Raw genomic sequence first — 27,392 nt, 5'->3', positions numbered from 1 at the left:
GTAGCAGATTTGACATTTTCTGTCTGATTTTATATCAATTCTACTTTAGAATTAGATGCTAAGAAGATTATTAATATTTTGACAATTTTCTGACACCTCCTTCCCCCACTTTCCAATATATGAAAACTATGTTTTAGGACCATGAAAAGCTAAAAGAGATATTTCAGTGGAGAAGTACCAGGACCAGATTCACATTTTAGAATCATTACTTTGGCAGAAATGAGGTTTCTACAGTTTATGGAAATTATATTGGGGCACAAAACAGGAGATTATTGCAATAACAAGATGAAGGATTGAAATGGAGAAGGCTTTCCAGAAATATTTGCTGAATGCATGGATGGGTGGATGAAAGAGATCCTGAGCTAAGGCAACAAGATAGGAGCATATTCAGCTGCAAGACTTCGAGGTATATCAAAGAGGTAGGCTACAGGGCACACAGACTGGATGCTGAGAGAAAGATGAAAGAGAGAATCTGGGTAATGTCTAGGTTTCTGGATAGGGCCACAGAGCATCATGATGATATCTTGGTTTTGTTTGTTTGTTTTTTTAAGATAAGTAAATAGAGAAGGAAGAGAAGAAAAAGTGATATATTTTGTTCTGGATAAATTACTTTTGAGATGAGCATGGGATATCTGGGTAGAGATGTTCAGTAGGCTTATGGAGAGAATGGAAGGAGCCATCCAGACTGAATAGAAATATCTAGGCTCACCAGCATAGGGGAGTAATTGAAGTCAGTTATAGTGAAGGAAATTGCTCAGGGATAATGCGTAGATAGGAGGAGGAAAGAATGCCAAGGAACACCAATTTTAAGGAAAATCAGAGGATGAGGAACCAACGAAAGAGACTGAGAAATACAAATCAGCCAGGCAGCATATTCTACCCCACCCTTATCACAATGCCTATTTGTGTATGTGTCTGTCATCCTTTCGGGACTAAGTCTGTTAAGGAATGGAACCATTTCATATTTTATTCCAAAAACCTGAAATGGGCAAATAGTAGATGATAACTAAATGTTGTTTAAGGACATACACGTTTTCATTATAATATATATTTTTGATAACTTTAAGTTCTTTCCCTATGTATTTGGTGGATGTTCATGTTCATAACTTAGTAAAGTTATCCATTTTTGTGTAGCACTTCATTAACTGTAATTATTACCCTTACATAACTGTGGGCAGAGAAACATTAGCCCACCATGGCTGAATTTTAGGAACACTGGCCCAAACAGTAGGAACAAATAACTTGAGACAGCATACAGGCAGTACCGATAATGCTCACAGATTTTTGCAGGCTTTCATAAATCACCAGGAAGCCAAGGTACCTCAGCAACAAAAACTTGACTACAGATGTAAAATACTCCCTCAGAGAACAGGAAAAATCACTTTCCTTCTGTAAAGTTATTTAACATTCTGAACCACTTTTATAGATTAATTTGCAGTTGAAGTAATAGCATTTCTACGTATGTATTTTGCATGAATGCAAATCTAGATCTAATATTCAGGAAAATCATTTTACATTGTTAATATTATTTCTAGCTATAGCCTGCCTGGCTGACATGATGTGCCTACAGGGATGATTTCAGAAGCACTTGAAAAGCCCTCTGTCCTCTCAAATACAGTCCTCATCTGCTCTCTGACTCTTCTGATTTCCTTATTCTGTAAGATGGTTATTAGATTTAAGGATTACAACCCAAACACCCATTACAGGGAGGGCATAGTGACTTAATTCTTCAATAACAAGTTATGAGCAACTGTGAAATTTGGAAAGTAGAACAATCCTACATTTAAATGCTGTTTTTGGAGGAAATTGTTAACTTTCATATCATAATTAACCCTTGTCAATTACAGAAAAAATATATTCATTTGATCAATTTTATAGCCCTTTGCTACTGATTCTCTTAAATCTCAAAAAAAGCAGTCCTGGCCATTAAATTGTAAGCTCTTTGAGGGTAGAAAGGGCCTCTTAATCACCTTTATATCCTGCCCTTGGTGCTAGCATCTAACAGGGTCTTGCACAGGGAGGAGAAAGAGAGAAGTGAAAGGTATGTTCCAGAGTAGGAAATGGTTAACACAAAGCAATCAGGGAACACCAAGAATAAATGACCCATAAAAATATGTGATGATGTGAAACAATATGAAGAAATAAAAAAAGGAAGTTTCCTTCTTTTGAGAGACTGTGTCCAGGATTCTTCTTGGGGAAGGAGTTTTTGTTAAAGGGAGAATGTTCCCTCCACAAGGCACAGCAGAGCTGTGGACAATGAAAGGAGAAGCCCCAGGGAGGCCTCAACCTGATGCTGAATTTATGCTTGCTGTTTTAGGTCAAGATAACATCTCTTTGGAGTCCTGGCTTTAGAGGAAACTGATAGAACTAAAAGTACATTTGACATGTTCATTACTCAAGGAAATTAATCCATTATGGCAATTAGTGTACTCTTTTCAAACTAAAGTCTAAATACCAACTGAAGGAAATTATAAAGATAAGTAATTTTAAGGAGCATTCCAAGTTGTCTTTTCACAAAGAAAACTGAGAACATTTGATTTAATAAAAATTAAAAAATTTATTTTATTTTACTATTTAAAAAAAAAAACTTTCCAAAAAGTAGAAAGAGAACATTTGAACAAGGCCAGGGTTTGATCTCATCAGAAAATGATTGCATACACCCAAGTTTCACTAAACCTTTTAAAACCACTATCATTTTTAGCACAGCAGACAAGAATAACACAAGAGTATGATTTCCAAAAGAGAAATACGTTGTCTCAATAAATATTAAGCCACATATATAAAGTAATATTTCAAATACATAAAGTAGAATTAATGTAGAAAAATATGTAAAGTAGCATTTCATTTAAAGAAAAAAATCCAAAAGACTAATATTAAAATGTGAATGTGATTTTACATGTCAATGTATATGAGTTGTAAAGTAATGCATGTTACAATATTTATCTTCTTGAAATTTCACATATCATGTACCTACCATTGGCGTCATCAGAAGGTGGCAATATATTTGTTTACTATGTCCAGAAATGAGTTGAAGGGGCAGATGGCAATATTGATAATAAATATGCAATGGAGATATAAAAGTCTTTTCTTATACTAATTCAACTTTTTATAAGCAAAATATTAGGATATATTTATGTAAGTTTTAAATTTGTATGTTGGAAACAAATAGCAAATAGAACATTTTTCCCCTAGAATAAGGTTATGCTTAAAACATTAACATTTAAATTGCATGAATTTTAATAATGTCTCTAAACAATGTGTTTTCTGGCATTTATTCAGGAACTGAGTAACATACTAAAACTTGTTTTGGTCAAAAGCTTTCTGGGAACTCTCTCTTGCCTGGCACGCTTACACTTCCTAAAGGCCGTGGGATAAAGGATCAAAGAATATGTTGAAATCAAGCACTGAACATTAGCACACCCTAATTTCTTAATTTTTTATTTGAATATGATACACATATAGAAATGTGCACATATAAGTATAGAATTTGATTAACGTTCACAAACATAATAAACTGTGCAACTATATACCGATTAAACAATAGAAAATTACCAGCACTTTAAAAACTCCCCGTGATTCTCTCTGGTCACTACACACCCCGCACCATCACCACCTCTCGAGGGCAAACTCTACCCTGATTTCTAACAGCATAGTTTAAGTTTTTTTCTTTTTATAATCTATATAGAGTTAATGTGTATTCTTTTGTGTTCATCTTTGTTTGCTTAACATTGTATTTGTGAGAATCACCCATATTATTATTTCTTTTTTTTTTTTTTAGTTTAAGGTGTCAAGAGGTCTTTATTGAAATAATAGCACAGTTACACTTCTAGTACCCTTTCCACTTGTATACAATAGATTAAAAATGCTTACTACATACAGTGCACAGACAGTTCAGTAATTAGAACCAACTCAACTTCATTTGAAATAAATAAAATAGGCTATTTAATAATTTAAAGTAAAATTACTGTACAATATGAAAATAAAGATACATAAATGTTAGGATCTACAATGCCATAGAAATAAAATCATTATTCTGCATTACACAAAACAGTGCAAGAAAAGAATCCGAATAAGCTTTTGGAGTGCAAAGTTTAAATTTTCCATTTTAAATTATTATGCAGACATAGCATTTCAAGCCATACTATAGTCTATGGCAAAATTTTTAATTTTGAAGAGGAAAAATGCTAGCCGGTAAATTTACTGTACCATCAAGTGTTGCATCACATAACGCTGCTGCTCTGCCTACAGTACAGTTTAGAAGGGAGGTATCTTGTTGCATCCAAAAAATTGAAATTAACAAGTTTCTGAAGCAAACACATTTACCTTTTAAGCCTGAAACAAAATAATGTGACAAAAGAGTAATTCTATCCCTGGGTTTAAGAAAAAAGAAAAGGCCTATACCACATAATGAACTAAGAAGCAGTTTTCCACCCACTTTTAAACTCCATAGTGATCCTTAGTTAAAACAACAATGTTAACTCTGGGGAGACATATAAAATTCTGATCTCTAGCTGACAAGTGATACAATATCATGGGATTGTGAGAAAAGCAAAAGTAATTTCTGAATATCTATGTTTAATCTGTGTAGAACTTGGTTGCGTTACATGTAATAATATGCTTAAAGTATAGTTCAGTTTCAATGTGTATGTAAAACTGTCATTTAGGCGAAGACCAAGGAATGCATTTAATACTAAACTGTAAACACATCAGCCACCTTGACTTAGAGCGCACACTGACAACATAAGAGCTCTTCCGCAGACTTTGGCAACAAGACTACATATAGCAGGTCACAGCAGCACGAGCTCACATGGAAGACTGAAAGCACTGCAGAATAACACAACGTATACCATTCATTCTTATTGTTAAGCAGTATTTCTTTGTGTGAATATATCACAATTTAGTCAACTGTTGATGATCTTTTGTGTAGTATCCAGTTTGAAGCTGTTTTGAATAGTGTTGTTATGAATATTCTAGTACACATTTTTGGTGGACATGTGTATGCATGTGCTCAGTATATACTTAGGAATGGAATTGCTGGGTCACAGGTTATGTCTCTAGCTTTAGTATAACAGATACTACCAAACAGCTTTCCACAGTGGTTGTTCCCTAGCTTGATTTTTAATCAACCACTAACATACATGGGCTCTTTCTATTTACTACATTCCTGATTCAGCCTGAAACCATAGGTGAACCCGCAATTATTTTAGACCAAATTCCTTGAGACAGTTCTTTCAGACCAAAATAAAGTTCTATAGAGTAAAGAAATTATTTAATCTACTTTATGCACCTGTGAATGTATGACTCTTGCCTCCTTATTTTTGTAATGTTTCTTGTCCAAAGAAATAGAATGACTCTAACGTGTCTGGGGAAAAGATGATCTCAGCTATCACTACTCTTAGTGTATGTTACATTTTCCAGTACTTCTCACAGGAATCTCAGGTATTATTATCCTCATTGTATATGTAAGGAAACTGAGTCTCAGAGAGGTTAAGTGACTGCCCAAGGTAGAACAGCTAGTGAGGGGCATTGCAGAGATCCACCCAAGTCTTTCTTTCCTCTTTTTTACTTTTTTAAAAAAAATTTTATTTTATACTGGGGTAAAATTGATTAACAGTTTTGTGTTAGTTTCAGGTGTACAGCAAAGTAATTCAGTTATACATATACATGTATCTATTGTTTTTAAACCTAAGTCTTTTTTGATTCCAAAGCCCAGATCTTTCACTTTGCCAAGTGTGTCTCATGGCACTATGCCACCTGATGATTCCTTTTCATGCTGCCTGTTTAATATCGGCCCCTCCTGCACAAAGAGGGAGTCAAGTGTGAACCTCCTTGCGGGTTGACTCTGCCATGTTTATTCAGAGTGGTTGCTTTCTGATAGATTGTTTCCCACTGACTTTCATAATTAAAACATATGCAATATGAAAAATAACTTGAAATGTTACACAATCTTTTCTCCATATTAATACATATATAGGGATGTGGTATTCTAGACACAGGTACCAAAACAAGGCTGTTTTGTTCTTTGCATTTTTAGTAGGGGTCATAATTTCATATTTGCAAATATTACAGGTAGAAATGCTAATGCTGTGTCTTCAAGAGCTCTTCCTTTTTGAAGATATAAGCAAAGGCAGTTGCTATCTGTGACCATGACTCAAAGGGCTGTGTTTTCTTCCGTAATGCATTGAGGCTGCATATTGGTTTACAACTGGAGTCACTAGTCATTCTATTTCTCCCCTTGCAGTTTCATCATTTTGCATAAAATGTACCAGTTCATGAGTACTTGCCATGTTCCAAGCTGCCTGTGTGTTTTAAATGTACCTGCTGCACAATGGTGCCACTTCATTTCACCATACGGCTACTGCCAGAATATCCAAGCTTTGCACCCATCAAACTTGTGGAGTTTGTTGAAGCCAATAGCATTAGTAGACTCCAGTGTCAATACGCTGGCTTCATTCCATGACCTCCAAGTTGGTGATCCTCTCTTGCTATTTAGTGCTAATTATGACTTTAAATGATGTTGGTGAGATAGTCAAAGAATTAGATGTGATTAATATTAAATATAAAAGATCTAAATCTCTCATGGACATAAAGTAGATTACACAGTTATCTTCATTCTATATGCGTTTACTTTGGTCTAAAATAATTTATTTTACGTTTTCATTTGGATCATAATTAAGAAATTATGCTGAATGAGCCACATTTGCTCTAAGAATGAATAGAATTAAATCACTGTGCTGTCATTCTCCCTTGGGCAACAAATCTTTGCCCTTGAAAGTGTATCCATTAAGTATCATAGTGTTTTGTCCTTGGCCCTGTGTAAGTCACTATTGTCAGCAATGTTTGGATGAAAGGATGAGAGGAATGCTTATGAAATTTTCAGGACACTAGGAAGTATCATAAATTCAGTAAATTAGGATTAAGATTTAAAATTATTCCAGGAGACTAGAATATTTCAGCAAAACAAGTGGAATAAAATTTAAAATAGAAACTGGGAGGATTATGAATTTAAACATAAAGGTTTAACTTTATAAAAGTAAAAGATGTAGACACCTGCACAAAAGAAATTCCTATACAAATCTGGAGGATTTATTTCACTTGGAATTAAGTTTTGACCAACAATATGATGCTAGTACAATCCGTCTCAATTTTATTTACTGTTACCATGTATTACTGTGTATCTGCCATTTAACTAGGTAGTTTTACATATTATCTGGGACAGATAAATAAAAGCACTTCAAGTGGTAAATCCTTATATCTTCTTTAAAATTATGAGCATACCACATAGGAGTAATTAACTGAAGGTATTTCTTTAGGAAGTTAAACTAAGGTATTCTAGGGACATTCCTTTCTGGGCATCTAATGAATATAAGAATAAAATAAAGAACCATGATTGTTCATTATTTCTTTCTTTGACTATGCCCTCTTAAATTCCACTTGTTCCAGCCATGATTTTAGCAGTCTTAGTCAGTTGATGTCAGCATTTTCTGACACATATGATTTGACAGTTGTTTACACTGTTGAAGAAACAGTCCTAATGCCAAGTATATTGTTGAAGAAACATTCCTAACAATGTATTATCTGTAGGTTGCTACAGATATTGAAGGATAATTTTTTGTCTCAAAAAAATAGTTTTCTTTTTAAATAAACAAGTTCTTTGTCACATGTTTGATAGAAACTCTGGGGTTATGCACTGAAAAGAATAAAAGAGGTGATTTCTATCTGGAAGTGTTGTTGACAGCTATTACTCATCAGCTCCCTCACCTGTGAAAGGAGCTTACTGTTGTCTTTGCCCAACTTTAAGTGTGAGTAGAGGTGCACCCGATGAGTGTGTCAGCATGAGTTTGCTTCAAAATATACCTCTGAGGTAGGTAAACAAATGTAACAATGGCACATTGGAGAGACTCATTCAGCCTTATCTGGGACCACCCTAGTCATGAATGCTGTAGAAGTGATTCTTAATCTTGGGTCTCAGTTTATACCTGGTGAGCTCTTCAGTCTCAGAAAGGACAAAATTTGATGTTTCTGGGCCATTTCTGAACACAATTAAATGTTAATTCCTTAAGCTCCACATAACAATAGTAATACTGTTCTGATTTCCATTTACATGTGTTGATCCAACAAAACATAAATTGACTGTATTCACAGATCCAGTGGCATATTTGAGCACTGGAATGAAAATAGTTTTGTGATGGTTATTAAAATGTGAAAAAAAATGAATTCTTAGTATGAGAAACTTAATATCCAGTAAATGTTCTAAGGCATGTCTTGTACTCTTATACAAGGGATTGGGATTTTTGTATGAGTCTTATGAACAGTATGAGGATGGCCTTTAGGGTCTAGGAAGTTTTAACTATCTTTGGACAATTTCTAAGAAGCTTTCACAAAGCGACCAAAATTATTCAAAATTGATTTTCTGTGGTGTAACATGGACATCTATGAGAAGTAAGACAGGAAATAAATTTTTATTGAAGTACATCCCTCTTAAATATTTTGAAATCACATATGGTAACTGTATGCTCCTTCTGGAATGTATAGATAAGAAGGGTCATAATTCCCATCTTTTTGGAATCTAGAATGGGTTGCCATAAAGGAATAGTGAGGGAAAGTTAGAGACCATGTAGCCTGAGAGGCTACAAGTCAGAGATTAAATCCACCTGTAGTTCAGGAGATGGGGACAGAAAATAGCTAGGTACTGAAGGTGGTGCCTGTGAAAATATATTGAGCCAGGGCAGTTTGACTTGGGGAACTTTGAGAACAGAAACAGTGTATGAGCTCCTTGAGATACGTGGGTATAGGACATTTAGAAAGACTGAGAGCATAGCATTCTTCCATGAGCAGTTTCCTTTCTCTTACAAAGAAGCCATACATTTCTTTTTCTCCTGTATGAGCTGCACATTAAAATATCTTTATAAAAATATCTTTATATTTCTTGGAAATATCACCTCATGCCCACTTTAAATTTTAAATGTTGTTTGCTGTTATTTTTTCTTATTTCAAATTCAAACCTTTGGGTTCCTCTTTAACTAAATCTCAGATCAAAAAACAATTGCATTTTTAGTCAGGTAAATTTATACCTACCTTTTAGACCTCTTTCACTTTGGAAAAAAATTTTGCCGACAAAATTTATGATATTGAAATTTTTGGAGTTACGTGTTGAACGGGTCCTTTTTCATGGGTACTCACACTCATTATAAAAACAAATAGTTTTTACTTTCTCTTAGTTAATTGTCTATTTGAGTATCCTGCAATCAAGCCCCTTAGGCTTGGAAGGAACATTAAACATTATATAACTCATTTACTCTTATATTACTGAATCTACAGCATTCCTGCTAAATATCTGTGTGGTCTGAATTGATACTTCAGTGAATGGGAACATAATACCTTTTGAGGTGGTCTATTCTTTCTTTAGAGAGTCTGACCTATTAGGCAGTTCTTATTATTGAACAAAATCTCTCTCTGATAAAATTGGGGACCGATAATAAAACAAGTGTATTTTCTCTGACTTTCACTTCAATTATTTGCATGTTACTATCATGACCCCTACATCTCACCTATCGAGTCTTTTCTCCTTCATGTCTGTTTTGAATCTACATGCCTTTCAACTAAATATTGTTTTGAATTCTTTCACCGTCTTCATCACTCTCCTCTGGTCACTCTTGTTAATACACATTATGTTAAGTGTAGCATCTATACCTGACCACAATTGTCCAGAATAAAATAGAAAGGAATTGCCACTTCACTAGTTCTATTAGAATAGCTTAAAATGCTATTAGCCTTTTTGGTGGTCATATTTACTGCTGCCATTCACTGTGCTTACTGTTTTTAAAAACCCCTCAACCTTTATATTACTTATAGTTCTTAAGGCACAGTTCTTTTCCTCTACTTGTTAGGCACTCAAGCAAAAATCTGCCACAAACTACTACTCAACAGGCAGTTCGTGACTATCAAATAATCTTTCCTACTTTCCTTTAGTCTTACAAGTTATTTTGTCCATATATAAGGTTGGAGGCTCGGAAAAAACTATTCACTTTGCATTTGTTGTTTTTTCAACTTTTATTCCTTAGATTTTGACTCTGTGGGGGGTTAGAAATTTTTTTTTAAATAAAACTAAAATGTGGTCACTGAAATACAAGTGCTATGCATTTGAAAGAGTACCTTTAGCTAGGTATATATGCCTAGTTTGACTAAAATTATAGCTTCTTTGACATTTCTATCAAGTGCAAATTTTGAGGACCCTTCATTTCTTTTACTTTCTGTGCTTTACTTTAATACTCATATAAAGACAGTCCTAAAAATAGTGACTATTATGGGATAAATGTAACTTTTAGTACTAGCTCTCTCTTGTCCTGGGTCGTAACTGGATGAAGGTATGTGATATTTTTTGTTTGTTTTTGCTGTTTTTATAATTAGAGAGCTTGTATTCAAATCCTATACACTTTCTCTTTTATTTGTGCTATTAATTTTGTAAGCCCCAAACTAAGGGTAATTCTCTCATGTTCATATATGCTGATTTGGTCTTGATATGTACAACCAAAATAAAATTGATATTTTTAAAGTCAATGGAACAATCAAGTGAAAGAAATCACTTTTGGTGATTATGATCCAAGATTTGTCAGGTAGCTTTAGCAACTGAATTTATTTAAAACGTTGCCTATATTGGTTCAGAAATACAAGAGCCATTCAACATAAAGCACAATTCAAATCATATTTTTGCTCTGGTCCACTGGTATCAATAGCAGCTGGAAAAAATATAGCATGTATCAGTCATAGTGTGAAGGCCAGATCTGAGAAAAGACTTGATAAAGAACATGTACTTACAAAGTTAAAAATTATAAATAATAGCCAAATGCAAGAGGAGTTTTCTATTATATTTGACTCTTGAACAACACTAGTTTGAACTGCCCGAGTCCACTTGACACAGATTTTTTTCAACAGTAAATACTACAGTACTACACAATCTCAGTTGGTTGAATCTGCAGATATGGAACCTCGGATAGAAAGGATCTATGGATATGAAGAAACCATGGATACAGAGGGCTGACTGTAAGTTACACATGAATTTTCGACTGTAAGGAGGGTTGGTGCCCCAAGGGGTCAACAGTATGTGTAATATACACATATAATTCCTTAAAGTCATTTCAAGATAGTAAAGAACATCATCATCAATCCTGAAGTACATATCTGTATTCCTGTGTATAATACAACTAGAAGACATCTCTAAGATACCCAATTATGTCGTATCCGGACACATTTTCTCTTAAACAAGTGATTTACTCATTTAACCATTACGAATTGTTCCAGTCCTAAATAAGTTCTTTGGCAACTCAAAACACATCTAAATCAGTTTGGCAAACAAAAGAATAAATATAATCATAATATATTAGCATTCTAACCTTAATGTATATTATTCTAATCAGTCAATAACAACTAATGACAACACTCATCATTTGAATGAACAAAATATTGCTTTGTTTTGACAGTGCAGTGCAGTTACAAATATTACATCATACATGAATTAAATTTAGACAAAATCAACTATGGTGACTCAGAAAAGGAGAGATATTTAAATATGTCAGAGCCTGATATTTCACTCAGTGAGTATACGCTCCAAGGTTTGACTCTACTGTAGTTCAAAGGTAGTTCAATTTAAGTAATATAGCATATAAATACATAAATTTCAAGATTCTATTACTGCATTTTTCTTTTTTGTAGGAAAAAAGTAAAGCACCTCTACTGTTTTCCCTGTAATATCTCATACTTAAGTAGCACTAGTGCTAAAATACTTATATATATATATATATATATATGTATATAGTTCCAAAAATATGATGAATTAAATGTTATTACTATTATCCCATTTTCAAGATTAAAAACCTGAGGTAAAAAAGGGATGTGTCTTGCCAAAGGTCACAGTATTCATGTGAATGTTGACCACAAGCAACTTGGCTCTAAAATCTTTCCTATTAGCTACTGTACTCACTCAATACACAAATAAGTTCACATGTACGTGTTCACTATACAAGTTATTTCATACACCTGGGGTGTTTGGCTTTCTACAGTTTATATATTTTAGAGGAATTATATGGTCATCTTAGTTTGGGCTGCCATAACAAAATACCATAAAGTGGAGTCTGAAACAACAGAAATTAATTTTCTCACAGTTATGGAGCCTGGGAAGTCAGAGATCAAGGCGCCAGCACGATTGGTTTCTCATGAGGGCTTCTTTCTAGTTTGTAGTTGATCACCTTCTCCCTGTGTCCTCAGATAGAGGAGAAAGAAGAAGAACAAGCTCTTTGGTGTCTCTTCTTCTAAGAATACTAATCCCATCATGAGATCTCCACCCCCATGTCCTCATCTAGACCTAATTATCTCCCAAAGGCCTCCTTTCTGAATACCATCACATTGGGAGTTAGGGCTTCAACATACGGATTTTGGGAAGACACAGTTCCATTCATAGCAATGGTAGATTGTAAACTTGTGAGTTCATGGACCATGTTTTGTCCATCTTTGTATCTCCATGACTCCTGTAGTAGGGCTTTGCATATTTTGTGCTCAATAAAGATATGGACTGCTTATCAAAAACTAATCATAATAATCAATATTATTTTTAATCTCATTTTTCCTGATTCCAAACCTAGGAAATATATTTTAAGACCACCATATAATATATTGACTTAGCAGAAACACTTTTGAAAGAGAAAAAAAGTGGTATTAAGAATTACATTAGGACAACAGGGGGATGCTGGGACTGTCCCTGGCCAATCGGGAGGGATGGTCAGCTTGTGTATGTGAGAGTAGGACTCTGAGGCTCAAAGATTTGTCCAAATGGAAATACTTGAACAGATTCTCTGTCTGCAAAGACTGTGCTTTTGTAATTTTATAACATAGAATCCAGAATCATAACATTTTAGAACTAAAGAAGACTTTAGGAACTATTATTATCTATTAGTGTTACAAACCACTGGTAACTTAGTGACTTCACAACATCCACTTATTTAAGTTAGTATTCTACTGGGAAGTTCTTCTAGTCTGAGCTGGAATTGGCTGATCTCATTTGGGATCACACATGTGCTTGCAGTTAGCAAGTTGGAATGGTGTCTGGTTGGTCCTACATGATCTGACCAAAGCCAGATGATCGGGTGGTGGGCTGGCTGCTGACTAAAGCAATGAGTGTGAGAGTGACAGCCTGGCATGTTTCTCATTCTCCAACAGGCTGGCTTGGGCTTGCTCAAATGTCAGGGTTCCAAGTGCAGCAAGTGGGGACATCCCAAATGTGAAAGCACTGTTCAAATCTGCTTGAATCACATCTGCTGTTGTCCTACTGGCCAAAGTCAAGCACATGGTTGAACCCAAAATGAGTGTGGAAAGAGTTACCCAAGGGCATGGATACAAGCAGTCTGGAACAAATTGGAGGCCGTCTCTGCACCAGTCTTCCACAGAAACCCTTTGGTCCTACATCATTGTTTTCACATTTGAGGAAATTAAGACCCTGGGAGGTCAAGGGACTTCAGCAAAGCCACACAGCTAATTGGTACATTGCCCTGAATTAAAAATAGTATGATGCTTTAAGGCCCACTTAAGTACCAAGTCAATCTGAACAATGTCTCTTCCATGTACTAAAACTTATTTTGAATAATTTTTATTCTATTCTGCTAGTTGAAGTTAAATTTATTTAAAGTGAACATCTCAACCCATAAAATTGTTATGCATCAAGTTTGTTATCTTTGTCTAACATGGTTCTGTGAACATACAGAAATTTTAAAATGACATAAAAGGGAGAGTTTTTTCTTAAAATATTGAATTTGATGTTTCTTTTGTCATATTTTGCTCCCCTAAAATTATTTTAAATGATTTTTCCTTTAAGTCTCCTGGGCTACGAAAGACATGCAAGGAAAATATAAGTTGATTCATTAGGAAATACAGCTATCAAACAGTAGCTTAACTTTAGCTGTACTTTTGGTCTGTTGGTGGATGAGTTTGCCATCTTTGTCAACACTAAACTTTGTTATGAATGTATGATGTATGTTGGCATTTGTGGTATTAATGTCAGTGCTTATTCTTTACCTTTGTAACAATTGCTAATAAGCTTGTTGATTGTAGTCAAGGGCCTGAGACCTGTCACAGAAAATATTACTACATACTTCTTGGTTGTCGCTAATGGAATAGAAGATGCAGGGAGAGACAGAGAGACATCAAACATGGGCAAAGACAGTTTGGCTATTTTGAGGACCATCTCAAGACAGAATTTAGCCTAAATAAACCTAGAATTAGGGCCAAGGCACATAGTAGGTTCTTATTAATTGCATTTATTTTATTGCTTTCTTGACCATACTGTAAGATCGTATTAGTCAGCTAGGGCCGCCATAATAAATACCCCAGACTGGGTGGCTCTCTCTCCTTGGGTTTCTTCTCTCTCCCTCTTCTCACTGTGTCCTTAAATGGCCTTTTCTCTGTGCACACAAACTTTTGGTGTCTCTTCCTCTTCTTATAATCCTGTTGGATTAAGGCTTCTCTCTCATGACCTCATTTAGCCTTAATTACCTCTTTTAGGCCTTGTCTTCAAATACAATCACATTGGTAGTTAGAGCTTCAATATGTGAATTTTGGGGGTTCACATTTTGTCCATAACAAACATGATAACAAAAATTTGGACCCTGGTTAAAGAACGTGATTTTCATGATTTTCCTCAATAGTATATTATCTCCCCTTTATGTAATCATCCATTAATATGCAAACCTTTCTATCATTTTTAACTACCCATATTTATATACTGATATTTTTCTTTCATATTTAACCCTTGGAGTTCTTTTTTTGAGATAACTGGGTTTTGGGTTTTCTCCATTTTTTCCTTCTTTTTCACTAATGTGAACTGAATTTTGGTGCTTTACCAAGCTTAAATATGAGCTATATCATAAATATTTCAAAAACTGGCCTTGTTAACATTTTTTACTAATCCCCATCAAATCTTGAGGTCATCTACAATCATTTCCTATTTTTTATCTATTTGTATACATTTAGGAAGCATTAGAAAGAGAAATTTTTGCTTATCTGTCTCTTGTGGTGGTTTGTGTGTTTTGTATTATTTTGAGGTGGCAATGTGTTCATGTTAATGAGACAGCAAAGGGGAATCAGGGAAGCTCATTCAGTCTCACACCTCTTCCACTAAATTTATCTTTGGCACAGGAAAATGAATCAAACCCAATCACATGAATTTTATAAAAATACATATATCATCTTTGAAATATTTGGATGTTCGTTTGAGAAATATACTTTATAGCCAACTTTCTATCATCCATGCTACCAGATAGAATATGTCTGGCCTAGATAATCCACAATAGCCCCAAATCCCCAAATTCTTTATTTATATTTATAACATGATATATATGATTTACCGTTTACCTTATTAACTACTTCCTGCTATAAAATTATTATTTACAAAGTAACTGGTCAAAAGGACATTATGAACAACAGAGTTATAGCTGAGTAGTTTATCTGTAGATAGTTAGAAATGATAGTTTTACTTAAAGACAGAATATATTATGTTTAAGCTCAATTGTGGTTAAAAAAAAAACCCAAAAAAACCGAAACAGTGGCTTGAGCAATTTAGAAATGTACTTTTCTCTCACATAAAAACCAATCAAGTAAATATTGCAGGGCTAGCATGGTATGCTACAAGTGTCAGAGACTCAGGCACCTGTCTTTTTATTCCATTGTACATAGCCTTGCTCTCTAGTCCAAGATGAAGAGACCTAAAGTCCAAGAAAAAAGATGGTGGATGGCACCAAGGAGTCAGTAATATGCACTGTTCCCTAAAGGAGGTTCTTGAAAGCCTCTACACACTTCTCCTTCCAGCTCAGTGGCCAGAACTGATGAGTGAACTGCTATCAGCAATGCATGATTGCTACAGGCTGGAAAATAAACTCTATTCTGGGCAGCCATGTGCCCAGTTAAGAATTATATTCTGAAAGAAAGGAAGGACAGCTATGGGGGACAACTGGCAATCAGTACCACTCTGCATCCCTTGTGCAATCAAATATCTCTGTACAGTTGATTCTTGAACAACACAGGTTTCAACTGTGCGGGTCCCCTTTACATGGATTTTTTTCAATAGTAAAGACTATAGTACTATACGATCTGCCGTTGGTTGACTCCACAGATACAGAAAATCAGATATGGAGGAATGTCATATAAGGAGGGCTGACTATAAGTTATACACAGATTTTTGACTGCATTAGTGTTAGTGCCCCTAACCCCTGCATTGTTCAAGGGTCATCTGTACATTGTTTATCCCACACATGGAACAACAGTAACTCCTTCCACAAGAAAAATGACCCGAAAGCTCATCAAGCGACTACATCCAGTTCAAAGTCCATATTTTTTGGTGGTGTGTAGTTTTCTCTGTGTGGTTGTGGCTTGTCATAGTCCAGTGAATCAAAATTAACAGGTAGATTATTTGCCTCCACACATTCACTCTACAGTGGTAGGTGTGCAAGTTACCGATTTATTAGCTCTCTACTCCAAATTCACCTTTTCTGCCTGCTCCGTGAAAATGGATGTGGATCCTTTAAATATTTTTATTTTTCCAGCTGGCACTGGAACTTTGTCAGTAGAGGGTACTGGAGAGGCATTGCAGGAGGAAACCTGCTTCCGTTCCTGGTTCAGGGGCTCACTTGCTTTGTGGGTTCCTGAAGCATGTGTAGTCTTCTCCAGAATCGGGCTCCGGAAGCACTCCCAGATTCTTCAGGGGCTAGCTCCTGCAGTGCACGGTGGCAGCAGCACCCGGTAGCCCCCTGCTTCCTACGGCACATCACCCTGCTCAGGCGATTTGGTAGCAGACTGCCTACTACCTGTAGCACCCTTGGATTCTCCAGTGCCGGGATTTCCAATGCACAGCAGTTAACAGCAGCCCATGGCCAACAGCTAACTCCCATCACACACACCTCAGGTGGATATTGTAGTGCAGTGCCTCTGGTGAGACACCTCCGCATGAACAAATTTCCCTGTCACCCTAGAGGGTAGATTTCTGACACGTTCCAGGGGGCAGTTTTCTAGCAAGTTACACTGGCCGAGCTCCGCAGTGACTGGTCTGCTCTCCAGTGGGCCGCGTCATGTCCTCTCCACCAAGGTCAGGATCTTAGCCCTGTGGATGTAGGGTTTCTTCCTTGGATACTCTGTCACAGTCCCAAGGGTAGTGACTGGTCTTTATATCTGCTATTCTTATATTCTTCAGAATGCTCTTTATTCTTACTAGCCAATTTCCCATTATTTAAATCCTCTGTTATGGTTAATAATTCTTTATATTAAACTTTCCCTGTTCAAATAACTGTGTGGTTTCTCTCTCTTGATTGGATACGGTGGACTGATACAGTGGATCATATCCACAATAAAAGCTCCAATCCAGAGAAGAGAGACAATTGGGGTTACTGTTACAGAGGATTTATCAAATTAGCATGGGCAGGAACAGTGAGGGCTGTCTATCAATAAAAGGAGTTCCTTGGTTAGATCACCTAGTAAGTATTGCTGTCTTAGTGGAAACTGTCTTGTTCATTGGCCTTCATGCCTCCTGGTAATGGTTTCTGGTGCTTTTCTTCTTATCTATTATCCATCCTAGTCTAAGTTGGGCATTGGAGAGTGTGCAGCATGACTTTTAGGAGCAGTATGATTTTCTTTGTAAACCACTTCCTGTTAGTGCACATGTGAGGTCTGAGGGTTGCTCTAAGAATTGAAAAAAAGCTTCATTTTCAGACCAAGTTATGTCTATCCGCCAGTAACTAGAGTGGCAGTCTATGATGTTGAGGACTCACAATTAGCTTGAGTGGCTCCACTTTATGAGGTCTTGACTTCATGGTTCAGGATGTCAGCATCTGCCCCAAACAATGAATAGAGAAAGAAGTAAGGGGAGGCAAATGGTGCAACTGTATTGTTTCTTCAGGGATGCTCCCCAGAGATCTCACAAGCTGCTTGTCTTTACTTTCTCAGCTCATCACATTTCTTCTCATCACACTAGCCAAGCGTAGTCATAGTGCCACAACTTATTTACTTGCAAAGGAGACTGGGAAATGTAATCTGTATTCAGAGTGACCACGTGCCCAGCTAAAAATTGTATTAATATAGATGAAGGGATGAAATGGACATTGGGGGACAAGTGGGAGACTGCCACATATGGCTCCTGTGATTTGAAATACATATGGACCAATATAAGAAAAGTACATGGTTCTATACACACTGTAAATTATAAAATAATACTTTTTTTTTCTCATTGAACATTGGAAAACTTCTTCCTCTTTAAAAAAAAAAAAGAGGCTGGTTAAAATTTACTAAGCACTTTAAGGCAATAGTTGAGGAGATAATAATCGTATTTAAAAACAAACTCTTCCTTTTGTTTAGTTTTAGAAACTGATTTCAAATTCCTGTTTTATGTTTCAAGAATTCTAGGTACCATCTGTGTGGCAGTGGTTGAGACCATTCTTTGAGATTTCAACAACATTTAGGCCCCCAGAGCACCATGCATGTTGTAAACTTCAAGTGGAAAGAGAAAGAGAGAGAGAGAGAAGAAGGGAGAGAGAGAGAGATTTCCTTCAAGTTAGGAATAAATAAGAAACCAGAAAATTTAATTCACTTATTCATTCATCCAAGGTCGTCTTACTAAAAGAGTGACAATCTCTTGTTCTCTAGTTTAAAACCAGTTATGTCTGTGTTGTAGGTCATATAAGCAGCACAGGAAATCTAAGATGAGTCACTTCAACATTTGAATATGTACACTGCCTGATATAACTGAGTTTTACAGAAACTGGTAACACTTTGACAGTGTGTATTTTTAAAAGTATCTTTTTTACAAAAGTCTCAAAGCACTTTACGTTTGAAACATTGAAAACTCAAAAGAAAAAAGGTAGAAATCTGAAGCAGTGGGAAGCATAGATCAATTTGGGAGTAATTACTTCAATTATTTCTAATAAAATCATTTTGTATTAAGTGAAAATAGTCTTAAGTTTTAAACATTCACTGAGGATTAAGAGTGGCAGGCTCAAGCCTTTATCTTTCCATTAAAAAATGAGCCCTATTATTCTTTACAGAGTTAATAGACTTTTGTAGTTTTTCAATTTTTTTTAAGACAAAGGAAAGTATATAATTGCTTAGACTAATCAAGAGGGACAGCCAAATCCATTTCTCTTAAGTGTAGTCACATTGCAATAATCGAAAATTGAAAATATGAATGACAGATACCTTCCAATGGTCATAAATTTTACATGTGATTCCAACACAATATTTCTATCCTCATTGTAATACTGTCTACCTTCATTTATTTAGAAATGATTCTTAGACTTGTAGTGGTTAAGAACACAGATTCTGGAGCCAATTTCAAATCCCACCTCAAAAATTATTAAGCTACATGACCTTGGGTAATTCACTAAACTTTCTGTCTGTGCCTCAATTTCCAACTGTATATAATGGGAATGGTAATAGTAGTTATCCTATTGTGTTCAGAATCAAATACATTAATATTTTTAAAGTATACAGAACAGTATCTGTCACGTAATTACTGTTATTTGAGTTTAGCTATTGTTATTAGGTTCTTTCCAGCTCTAAAATTTTATGATTCTATTATCTTCCCTATAATCTTCTTTAAATGGAAATATAAGCTATTGATAGATGCTTTGTGTTTTAGTGCATTTATAAGCATTGACATCATGCTGCAAATAATGTGACAGTTTATGATTTGTGATATGTGGTACATACAGTAAGAAATTTGTCTTGATAGAGCACCTTCTGGAAAGGGTGCTGCTTAACTGGAGAGCCTATTTTGGGTTTGAAATAGTCAGATAGGATCCACAAGTCCAAGTATCTATAACAAATAAGTCATTTTTTCCCCAACTTTAATTATATATGCATGTGTGTATGTATGTGTGTGTATATATACATACATATACATATATGCTTTTCAATGATGTGTAGATAGAAATTTCTAATTCCTCCTCAATAAGGAAGTGGTGAAAATCTTTAGCCTGGAAGGAAGACAAGAGAAGTCTCTCTTTTTTGGAACAGTCCTAGTGTATCTATCTGCTGGAGATTTCTCCTCTTTGTGCGCAGTTCAGGTTTTCGTTATAATTTTGTATTGCTTCCTAAGGCATTCTTGTGCAGGGGTAAGCTGGATATCTGTATACTTGTATAGCAAGACATTTAATCCTAAATGCAGAAAGTTTTCAGCCACTCAGTCTGATATTGTTCAATGTTAAAAATTTAAGGCAGAGATTTTTTTTTTTTCTGTTATTCTGGATATTTCTATATTTATGAAGGGTACATTTTCCCTGATGTGCCCTTTGAAATATTGGATAAAATCTGTTTTCTCCTTGGCTAGAATACCTGACTACAGAATAGGGTAATTCTCAGCTTTGATTTTGAATCATGCAAATGTATCACCTATTCATAAATTTTAATCAATAATTTAAAAATACAAAAATAAATTAAAAGATATTTTTAAAATTAAAGACTTTGTCTTATTGTGTAAGGCAGTATTAATAAAATATAAATATTAAATGAAGCTCTAATAAAAGTCTCTCCACTCGGAGTTTTCTTTTTAACTATTTTGTTTTCATTCTCTTGTAGTTTGCACTACCATCAGTATATTCCCAAATTCAAAACTTTTAAATTCCATTGTGTCTGATAAACTTTTCTTCACTTTCATATAAATGCTGTTGATTTTAGAAATCAACTGGGTGCTTAAGGTACAGGGTGGAAGCTTAACTTGATCTTCCATTCAGTGGTAGTAAAACTTGAAGGATGCCAAATTCCCTCACAGTGAAAAATGCGTCCCTATGAGGCTGACACAATGTCTGAAAATCTCACCATTAACATTGCTCCTTGCGGGCTTTGTGGAGACAAGCATTTTAATTAAGTTAAGGCCTCATATTTCCTGGGTAAATTATTTGCTACCAAACACAATAGCATGCATCTTTCCATCTTATTAAAACTTATTAACACACAGCAGAACACTGAGGAAATGACATGAGATAGAAAACAAGTGTTTGTCTCGGAGGAATGAAGAGGTAGAGAAAGGTCAGATTCATGAGAGTTGCCAGGTCCCCAGTGGGCATTTCTAGACCAAAAGGGAGTATCGTGAGGTTTCAGGAATCTCTTGTGGTTTCTCCTAAACTCTTCACCATGTTATTTGGGTTAGAACTTTTTTTGTTTGTTTTCCATTTTTGTTTTTTGTTTTGTTGGTTTTACTAACTGGCTCTTTAAGGCAAGAGCTACCCACATTTTATGTGACCTTGTATTGTCTCTGTACTGGTTAGCTATGATCTCAAATTGTCATTCTATCTTGGTGCTGCTGCAAGAACTTGCTTTTGCCACACATGTCTGAAAGTTTCTGTGGACTATTTACTTAAAAATAATAAACAAAAACAAAGAATACAGTTAGGCAAGATGGTAATGACAGAGCAGTGCATGGAACTCTGAACATGAATGATAAATTAATTTTATTTTTTTTTAATGAATGTGAAAATGATATAGACTCCCACTTTTGGCTAGCTATAGCCATTAAGTGTCCTAAAAATCCCCCAATTTAAGGGACTTCCCTGGTGGCGTAGTGGTTGAGAATCTGCCTGCCAATGCAGGGGACACGGGTTCGAGCCCTGGTCTGGGAAGATCCCACATGCCGCGGAGCAACTAGGCCCGTGAGCCACAATTACTGAGTCTGCGTATCTGGAGCCTGTGCTCCGCAACAAGAGAGGCCGCGATAATGAGAGGCCCACGCACCGCGATGAACAGTGGCCCCCACTTGCCGCAACTAGAGAAAGCCCTCACACAGAAACGAAGACCCAACACAGCCATAAATAAATAAATAAATAAATAAATAATTAATAATAAAAAATTAAAAAAAAAAGAAGCTAGCTTTAGGATTGAGGTGTATTGCTTTGTAAGTTTAAGGAAGTATCCAGCTATTCCTATTTAAAAAAAGAATCCCCCAATTTAAAACAATTAAAATAAAGTAAAACCATCAAAAATCTAAGAAATCAAGAAATTAAAGAACAATCAAAACAAAACACATGAAACCCCAAAAATGGCTGAAATCCAGAGGAATAAATTGATCCTGGGGCTGCAAAACTCCTGGGGGAATTTTGTAACCTCTAAAATAAGAGATTCACATTTTATTAACTATGCAGAAATAGGTGACAAGTCCTTGGTTCCATGTAATGTGAGAATTGGGACTGAGGTCTTTATTAAAGTGAAATTTTTAATGAGTTTCATCCATAGTAAAAGAGTAAACTAGTAAAATCTAACTCATCAACAAAGTAAGAAGACAAGGAAACTTCTCTATCTTGCCTTAGGGTCTAAGTAAAAAAAAAAAAAAGTTTATCTTGAGAAATGGTAACTGAAGGCCAACTCTCATGCAGGTTTGGTTTTCAACATTATACTATTCACATAATATGTGTACATATTCTGGCACAGTAAACCCCATGCTGATAAATTAACAGTAACAATGCTACTGCATGGTGTTTTGGGTAATTGAGCTGAATAAAATACAAATTCTCTCTGGAGGAATCACATTGGGCTCATGAGGGTTTTATCTCATGAGTGTAAGAATGGTTCAATGTTGGAAAATCAATCAAGATAATTCACTATATTGAGAAAATTACATCATTATATCAATTGATGGAGAAAAGTCATTTAACAAAATCCAACATCTCTTCATGATGGACACTCTTGGAAAACTAGGAAGGAAAAAACACTTTATAAGTCTTATAAAAGGCATGTACAAAAAAGCTAAAGCTAACAAAATACTTAATGATGAAACACTGAATGATTTTCCCTTAAGATCCCTTAATGCTTTTTCCCTTAAGGAACAAAGCGAAGACATCCACCCTCACCACTTTTAGTCAACATGATACAAGAACTCCCAGCCAGTGAAATAAGGAAAGAAAAAGAAATAAATGGCATAGGAATTGGAAAAGAAGAAATAAAAGTCTCCCTATTCACAAATGATTATCTATATATAGAATTCCAAGGATTCTGAAAAACAAAACACAACTCCTAGTACTAATAAGTGAGTTTCCAATGTCACAAGATACAAGATTAACACATAAAAATCAATTATAATTGTTTCTTTTTGTTGAAAAGGAAATCAATTTTTTAAATATTGTTTACTATAGTTCCCTCCAAATGATCAACTTAGGTATGTAGGTAACAAAATATCTAGAAGGATCTGTATGCTAAAAATTACAAAATTTTGATTAATCAAAGACCTAAATAAATGGAGAAACATATAGTGTTCATAAATTGGAAGACTCAACATAGTAAAGATAACAATTTTATTGGATGTAATTAGGAGCTGATCAGATGCTGCAGAGGAAGATATCAATGAACTTGAAGACATAACAATAGAATTAATCTAAAATAAACAGAATAAAAAAAAAAGACTACAAAAGGAATGATCAGAACCTCAGTGATCTGTGGGGGAAACATCAAGTGATATGACATGCATTTAATTAGAATTCCAGAAGAAAGAAAGGTGTGGAGAAGGAAAAAAAAAAAAACTTAAGGAAATTAGGTCTGAATAAAAGATGAAAAGTATAAACCATGTTTCTAAGATACTCAAAGAATCCACACACAGAAATTCCATGCCAGAACAGATGATAACCAAATTGATAACTACTAACAATAAAGAAAATAATTTAGAGCAGCCAGATGAAAAAAGCTACATCAAATGCACAGGACCAAGGATAACAATGACGTCAGGCAACTTCTCTTCTGAAACTGTGCAAACCAGAAAACAAAGGAATAACATCATTAAAGAGCTGAGGTGGGGAGGGGTGGGGGGAATACCTAGAATTTTATATCCAGAGAAAATACTTCTCAAAAACAAAGGTAAATTAAATTTTTTTCAGGGAAACATAGTATCAGGTAATTTATTGCCAATACAGCTGCATGACAAGAAATGTCAAAGGAAATTCTTTGTGATACAAGAAGGAAGCTTAGATGTAAATAAATAGAATAAATTTTAAAAATAAATAAAAAATAATTTTTCTCAGTTTTAAATTTGTATAAAAACTAATTGACTAGAGCAAAAACGCAAGTAATTTATTGTGGTCTTCGTAACATATATAGAAGTAAAAATGAATGAAAACAGTAGCACAAAGGGCTGGAGAGGGAAATGATACTATGTTGTGATAATCCTCTTAATGTGGAATATTATAATATTATTTGCAGGTAAATTTTTGTTAAGCTTATAAACTCTCAAGGAAACCCTAAGAAAATATTAAAAAGGAGTCTTAGCTAAATAACCATTAGTAGAGATAGTGAGATACTGAAAGTTACTCAATCCAAAAGAAGGGAGGGGGAAAAAAACAGAGGAACAAAGAATACATCAAACAAGTAGAAAACAAATGGCAAGATGGTAGATTTAAACCTAAACATGTCAATTATAACATTAAATATAAGTGGTTTTAACACACCAATTAAAAGACAGAGATTAGCTGATTGGATGAAACACAACCCCAAAATCTGTAGTCTGTGAGAAATTCTATATATAAAGAAAAAAGTTAAAAGTAAAATGATGGAATGATATTTACTCTAAAAATATTAAGCATAAAAAAGATTAATTGGCTATATTTACATCACAAAGCAGACTTCAGAAGAAAGTATGCTACACGAATAAAGAGGGGATATAAATGTTCATATCAGAATTAATAGCTGAAAGCTGGCCCTATCACAAATATCTATAAACAGGTGAATGGATAAAAAAAAATTGGTATACCTAAACAATGTATAAAAAGATAAAAAGTAATGCACTACTGAGACACATGACTGCATGGATACATCTCAGAAATATTATGCTTATGAAGAAGTCAGACACAAAAAGTTACATTGTGTGATCTCATTTACATAAACTCTAGAAATGTCAAATACAATATCTGACAGAAAGCAAATTAGTGGTTTTCTGCATCCAGGGATGAGGGCTAGAGGGAATTGACTGGAAATGGGACAAGGGAGCTTTTTTAGATGAAGGAAATATTCCATATCTTGATTTTGGTGGAGGGGTACATGAGTGTTTAAACCACCCATACACATGTGCACTTAAAAGGGTTCATTATATTGACTGTAAACTGTATCTCCATATGTTTATTAGAAATGAATGAATTAATGACTATAAGAGTAAGTAAAAAATCTGAAAAAAAATTTTAAAAATCTGAGGCAATATATTTCCTAAAGGTGTATAGTTGAAAACAATTTCCAAAGATGATAATAAACGGAACAAGCTCATTACTTAATAATACATTCAAAAATTAAATAAAAATTCAAGTGTTTTGGGAGACATAGAGTTGATAATTTTATACAGAAGAACAAGAATGGGTGTACATGAAAGTCACAGTTGTGGTTAGATCGTATAGGTGGAATGAGCAGTGTAGGTAGGAAGTTTTGATTGCAAAGATGCATGCTCAGGCTTCAAGCATACGGGCAGGCCTCCATTTCTTGACCTGCATGGTGCTCATTTGATGATTTAATAATAATTTAAGCTATTGGTTTTATGTATTCTCTATGTGTATTATTTTTCACAGTATAAATAAGAAAAGTCAACTCTGACTGCCTTCACACCAGGCTCCAATCATGTGCTCTATCACACGTACAATTCATGATAACATCGGTTTCCTCAGAGTTATCTCATATTTTTAATAATTTATGAATGTGCCTTTCTCTCACACTTTTATAGGTTTTCCAGAGGTGATTTGGAGAGAGGGAGCCAGCATCCTGTACTAATTTGCCACCTTAGCAAGAAACAAAAGCTTTATCACTTTTCTTTGAAAAGGCACTTCAGCTTTTTCTGTTACTTGATCTCTGTCTTCCTGATTGAGTTTGATCAGATGTACTCTAACATATATATGATATATATATTTCTATATATGAGAATTATTATATATATTAATTCAATACATGATATATAAACATATGCAGTATACAAATATAAAAATATATGGCATTTTATATATATTTAAATATGTAATGTATATATTAGAGGACTTCTGATCAAACTATACAGTCATAGACTAATTGTAATGCTTTCCTCTGTTTTTATTTAATATTATTACAAACATTTTCTCTTATTATTAAATATTTAAACATCTATAATTTTTGGTGACCACGTAACATTTGAGATAATGGATGTACATGCTGATTTTTACCTTTTCCCCAATTATTGTTAGATAATTTGATTGTTTCTAAATTTACATTGTGCATAATAGTCCTACATTAATCTTTCACATGAAAATATGATTGTATTCTTAGAGTGAAATCTTAAATGTGGAATTATTGGATTAAAGTTAAATTTTAAGATCTACGGGGGTAAAAATAGAATATTTTAAGAATTGTTGATACTTTATTCTGGATTTCCTTCCAGATAACTTTTAGCAATGTAAACTCTTAGCAATAATATGTAAGAATATCTATTTCAGCATACATAGCAAATGTAATCAGTTTTAAAACTTTCTCAATTTGATGGTTTAAAAATTATATCTCCAATTTTCATATTTTACTGCCATTGAAATTGACATTTAAAATTTTTTGTGTATTTTATTTCTTTGGTAAGTTTTTTAAATTGAAATATATTTGACATAATGTGTAAATTTAAGGTGTATAACAGGTTGATTTGATATATTTATACATTGCAACATGATTACTGTTGTAGTGATAGCACCTTCATCACATCACATAATTATCATTTCTTTTTTGTGGTGGGAATCATTAAGATCTAGTCTCTTAACAAGTTTTATGATTATAATACAATATTGTTATCTATATTCACTGTGTTGTACATTAGATCTCCAGGACTTATTTGTCTATTAGTTGCAAGTTTGTACTCTTAAATAATTTCTCTCCTATTCCCCCATCTCCCAGCCCCTGGTAACCACCATTTTACTCTTTGTTTTTATGAGTTTGGTTATTTTAGATTCCACATATAAGTGATATCATACAGTATTTATCTTTCTTTGTCTGATTTACCTCACTCATCATAATACCCTCAAGTTCCACCCATGTTGTCGCAAATGGCAGGATTTCCTTCTTTCTCATGGCTGAATGCTATTCCATTGTATGTATATACCATATCATCTGTATCCACTCATCTGTTGGCAGGCACTTAGGTTGTTTCAATATCTTGGATATTGTGAATAATGCTGCAGTAAATATGGGAGTGCATATATCTCTTCGATATCTTGTTTTCATTTCCTTTGGGTGTATACTTAGAAGTAGAATTGCTGGATCATGTGTTAGTTCTACTTTTAATTTTTTGAGGAACCTCCATCTTGTTACCATAGTGACTGAACCAATTTAAATTCCTACCAGCAGTGTACTACGGTTCCCTTTTATCCACGTCTTCGCCAATACTTTCTATCTATTGT

At 34.6% G+C, this 27,392-nt stretch overlaps 2 long non-coding RNA genes across 2 annotated transcripts in view; both read right to left on the bottom strand.

Moving 5' to 3' along the window:
- LOC309629817 overlaps window positions 1-27,392 on the bottom strand; it is a 613,218-nt gene that overhangs the window by 375,460 nt on the left and 210,366 nt on the right. The gene's annotated exons all lie outside the window — the stretch shown is intronic.
- On the bottom strand, window positions 195-27,392 carry LOC309629820. Its single transcript, XR_014245241.1, has 2 exons — window positions 4,837-27,392; window positions 195-3,761 (listed from the first exon to the last, which is right to left on the bottom strand). It is a non-coding gene; the product is annotated as an uncharacterized lncRNA (long non-coding RNA).

Source organism: Balaenoptera borealis (assembly GCF_965194805.1).
Source record: "Balaenoptera borealis genome assembly, chromosome: 5".
Classification (NCBI taxonomy): Eukaryota; Metazoa; Chordata; class Mammalia; order Artiodactyla; family Balaenopteridae; genus Balaenoptera; species Balaenoptera borealis.
The sequence above is the reverse complement of the archived record's forward strand: the minus strand, read 5'-3'. Positions and strand labels throughout refer to the sequence as shown.